Below are 5,379 nucleotides of genomic sequence, written 5' to 3'. Positions count from 1 at the left end.
CAGTATATGGTTTTACCTTCAGTATTTCTTTACATGAAACCACAAGTTTTGTTTGTTGCCTTATTGTAGAAGGAACCAAACTTTGAAAATCCTTAGAGATCTTTTGGATTCTGGGCGAAGCGGGTGTTCTTATGCTTTGATAATTTCAATGAAACTTGTTACCCTTCTTTAATGGACCCAATCTCTCAAATACAGAAGTTCTCACAATCGATTTTCCAAGTCGATCAAAGACAGAAGGCTTGTTAGAAGCAGCAGATTCATCTTCCACAATAATATATTTGTTGCTCGCCCTTCTTATGGAGATACGCACTAGTGAGGGTTGTTTATATCCCAAACCTTCACGTGGTTGCCTCGTAGCAGCTTCTTATGGGAGGTTCCCTAACTTTAACGGCTCATTCGAATTGTATCTAGCCTTGGCAAATAACATGTAAGCATTGGGATCAAAACCTTCATCCGTACGCTTCGTAGGAAGTGTTGTATCTTGTGGTGAATTCCGAGACACAGACTTTCTAAGTAGCTTTGAGGACAACTTTATCGCCTCAATCCGTTTGATCAGAAGAGTTAACCCTTTTAGCCTGTGTAACGACCCGATCGGTCGTTTTGAGCTTTTGCACTTTGCTCGCCAGTTCTTGGGCATGACTAGCCCCGTGTGATGTATTATGACTTATTTAAAAATCGTCGGTTTTGGTTTTCAGGATGAGCAGAATGAATTTGGAAGAACAATTCTCAGTTTGAAGCTTAAAAATTTGAAAGGTTTGACCAAGTTTTGACTTGTTAGCATATGATCTCGGATTGGAATTTTTATGATTTGGTTAGCTCCATTAGGTGATTTGGGACTTAGGAGCGTGATCGGAATGTATTTTGGAGGTCCGGAGTAGATTTAGGCTTGAATTGGCGAAATTGGAATTTTGACATTTTCCGGTTGATAGGTGAGATTTTGATATAGGGGTCGGAATGGAATCCTTTGTGTCATTTGTGACGTGTGTGCAAAATTTCAAGTCATTCGAACGAGGTTTGATAGACTTTTGATCGAATTCGGAATTCAGAAGTTTTAGAAATTCTTAGGCTTGAATCCGAGGGTGATTCGATGTTTTGATGTTGTTTTGAGCGTTCCGAAGGCTGGAATAAGTTTGAATGATGTTTTAGGATTGGTTGGCAGTTTGGTTGAGGTTCCGGGGGCCTCGGGTGAGTTTCGGGGTGGTTCCAGACCATTTCTAAGCTATTTTTAGCTGTTGGTTTTTGGCTACAGCAGTGTTCTACGCGATCGCGCGGAATTGGACGCGGTCGCGTTGAGTAAAATGCGAAAAAATGTCAGTGCTTCGCGATCGCGGATGAACCTTCGCGATCGCATAAAGTAAATATTCTGCTGCACTGATCCAACTTTAAAAGCTTATATCTCACAATCTATAAGGAATTTGGAGATGATCCAAAAAAGAAAATTGTAGCCCTTTGTGTCAGTTTTCAGAAATGTAAATTAATTAGAATTTTAAGTTGGGTACAAAAAGTTATGGTTGTTACACTATAGGCTATCGGGGAAGGGTTTAGAAATCTCTAATGCACAGGGCTGACTTTGGAAGCTTATATATCCCAATATATAAAGGGTCAGGAAATAAGAAACATATGAAATTATAGCTCTTGGTGTCTAGTTTTCAGAACATCAAACCATTTGTCATTTGGAGTTGTGTGCAAAAAGTTATGACCATTACACTGGAGGCTGTCCGGAAGAGCTGGGAACTTGTTCTTCGCGATCGCGAAGCATTTTCCGCGATCGCGAAGGGCAAATTTTGGGGTGAGAAAAGTTGTGCTTCGCGATCGCAAAGCATTTTCCGCGATCGCGAAGAGTATATACCTGGGCAGAATATTTTAAAGACCTGTTCCGCGACTTTGAACCCTTTTTACACCATTTTTGAACGGGAAAAGAGCTTGGAGGCGATTTTGAAGTGAGGAAATCATTGTTCTTCATTGAGGTAAAGATTTTGGACCCTAAAACTTGATTATCTGTGATTAAGGAACGAAAATATCAGTGTAAATTCATGAAAATCAGTAGAAAAAGGTGGAGTTAGGGCTTGAGATTATGAGACTTTCAGGGATGATTTGAGGGGTCAAACGAACTCCGATTTTCGAGTTCTTTATATGTACGGACTCGTGAGATGATGAATAACATTTTGGTATAAAGTTTGTCCAGTTCTGTGACGCGGGCTCGGGGGTCGGGTATTGACTGATTTCGGGTTTTGTGCTTAAAATCGATATTTTTCAATTGGAATTCATACGTTTAGCATAATATAATGATAAAAATCTGAACTTGGTAGATTTGGAGCACTCGGAAGTCGTTTCGAAGGGAAAAGGCATTGCAAGCTACATTTCGGGCCGAATTGAGGTGAGTAATGATTTTAAATGCTGTCTTGAGGGTATGAAACCCCGGATTCACAGCGTACGGCTATGTTGAGGTGACTTACACGCTAGATGACGAGCGTGGGGTAGAGTACCGCTGGGGATTGTGACTTAGTCCATCCTGAATGATTATTTTACTGCGTATTTAATAGCTAATTATTTAATATTATTATATTTTGGGCTAAAAGCCATATGTGGGCTTCGTGCCAGCTGTTTGAACCCTTAGGGAATTTTTTTAAATGATATTTTCCTCACTGATTGATTTCATACTGGTGCTCAGTCATACTATATTTTTCTATTTTAAAAACTCAGCTGTATTATTCTATTTTATGCACATGAAATGATATTTTCAAAGGTATTCGAGCTGAGCTTCATATTTTACTGTGGCCCGAGGGGCTTATGAGATTCTGACTGAGTAAGGCCGAGGGCCTGTGTAGTGAGGATACATTTGGGTCGGGCTGCACGCCGCAGCAGTGATACATTGATTATGGTAATGAGGCCGAGGGCCTGAGATTGTACGCCACGAGGTGGCTTGAGATATTGATATGAGGCCGTGAGCCTGTTTATGATGCCACGAGATGGCTTGATTATGCGCTTGGGCCGTAAGGGGCCTCTCCCGAAGTCTATACACCCCTAGTGAGCGCAGGTACCCATTGTGATATGAGATATAGTCCGAGGGGCTGGTATTGTTTTGTGACATTTACCCGAGGGGCTGATTCTGCTGTTACTGTGCCTGAGGGGCAGTTATTATGTGTTTACTCTTCTGTTGTTTTCCTGCATATTGTTTAACTGTTTGGTAGATGTTTACGAGATTTCACCGTTTAATTATAATTACTGATTTGTTATGCCTCTTGTAGCTTAATGTTGTGCCTTACGTGGATTTATATTACTCAGTCTTCATTTATTTTTATTACTCACTGAGTTGGAAGTACTCACTTTACTCCCTGCACCTTGTGTGCAGATTCAGGTATTTCTGAACCCGGTAGCGGGTTGGTTGCTCAGAGGCAGAGTCATTGAAATTTAGCAAGGTAGCCGCCCGACGTTCGCAACACTGCTTTTCTCCCTCTCGATTTCACTAGACTGTATCTAGTACATTTTAGACTCTTGTTGTATTCAGACCTTAGTAGATGCTCATGACTAGTGACACCTCGATGTCGGGCTGTGTTGGGTTTGTTTTCCGCAAAGTATACTGTTAACTGCTTATTTTTGAGATTTTATCATGTTTACGACTTAATACTTATTATGTTACTGCTTAAGATTGGAAATGGGAATGTGTCGGCTGGCCTTGTCTTCACGAGAAGCGCCATCATGACCAGGTCCGGGTTTAGGGTCGTGACAAGTTGGTATTAGAGCCTACGTTACATATGTCTCATGAGTCATGAGAAGGTTTAGTAGAGTCTCGCGGATCGGTACGGAGACGTCTGTATTTATCCTCGAGAGGCTGCAGAACCTTTAGGAAAAACTTCACATTCTTGAATTCTTATCGTGCGTCCTTGATTCAGCTTGAAAAGTAACTCTTGAAATTCCTTCCACGCGTTCGCATGCGCGCATGAGCGCTCAGTATCAGATGTGCATCGATGGCTTGTGATTCCCTGATCGAAGGGCGATATGTGATCTCTGTGTGTTTGACGTTGGGCCAGTCTGGAGGACTTGAGGCCGGATTTTTACCTATAGCTTGAGCACCGAGGTGCTGATTATGTGAGTCGTGTTTTTGAAATTATATACTCAGTAGTGCCCCTATTAGTGGAAGTGATGGTTTGATGGCTATGCGATGAGTACGTGTGACTGCGAGATGTGATCATATGATTTGGAAGCGACGAGAAGGGTCTGCTGGAGGATAGACGAACTATTAGGTGTTTGATTTCCATTGTGATTGGATGTATAGCCCCGAGTTATGGGTGTGTGAAGAATCTTCATGTTCCTAATTGAGAGTGACGTAAATTTCATGTTGCGGTATGAGTTCAGTCTCAGGAAGATTAAGTGACTGCGTAATGTTTATGACGGTGGAAGGCATACATAAATGTTAGTTTGAGGCGAAACAGGTGGGTTATCTCCTGCGGAGTGTTCTGAAGTTGTGTGATCCATATGTTGTCTGTTAGAAGATCTCACTTACAAGTGAAATATATGTGTTGCAATTTAAATTTGGGTCGCTTAAGAGAGTGGGTTTAACTATTGCGAGGAGAATGCAAGATTTGCAGAAGATTTAAAGTATCAAATGGTCTGTGTTTCACGAGCTTATGAAGGATTGAGTTTAACCTCACTACGGAAGTATGGCAGTAATAGAGTATAGTCATTATGAGTTATGGTGCGTTTTGATCTATGGCTTCGAGCCAAGTGGGGGAGTCTGCTATTGAATAGTTTATTGCACGGTTATGTGCTATGATGGTTCCAGATCGAGGCATATTTGTGAATCAGTTATGGCTCGAGAAAAGGAAATTTCAATAAAGGTTATGTTATGCTTTATATGTGTATAAGAATCGGGGAATGACTTGAGTTGTTGTTGGTAAGGAATGCTCGGTGCATAGAGCAGGAAGTTGCTTGGTTGTATTGGGATGAGGTTACATTTTGCGGTGTCGGAGTGCTAATGAGGCACGGGTTGTTCGGTTCATTTGATCAGGCTAATTGAAGCTTGAGTAGAGTGGATGACTCTAGAGAATGGTTCTAATGCGTTCAAGGTTTTTTATGTAATAATTGGAGATTTTCAGGTGTATAATTTGGCTAGAAACTGAAGTTTGCATTGGAGGGTGTCAAGACTTGTGATATTTCTATATCAATTAGGGGATTCTTATGTCGGTATTAGGAAGGTAATAGTTCCAAATTCGCAAGAAGTTTCTTCGGGGTAGGTATTCTGAACATGGTGCTTTTCGAAATATTTAAGAGAGTATCCAGTGGCTTATGAGCCTTGGACGGCGTGGTTTTATGCTTGGGTCTCGTATGGCGAGTCTGGGTTGAGGAACTGTGGTGTTATAGCAAGAAGGAGTATCAAGT

This window comes from Nicotiana attenuata, unplaced genomic scaffold (genome assembly GCF_001879085.1).
Source record: "Nicotiana attenuata strain UT unplaced genomic scaffold, NIATTr2, whole genome shotgun sequence".
NCBI classification, from domain to species: domain Eukaryota; kingdom Viridiplantae; phylum Streptophyta; class Magnoliopsida; order Solanales; family Solanaceae; genus Nicotiana; species Nicotiana attenuata.
This window is presented reverse-complemented; position numbering follows the sequence as displayed.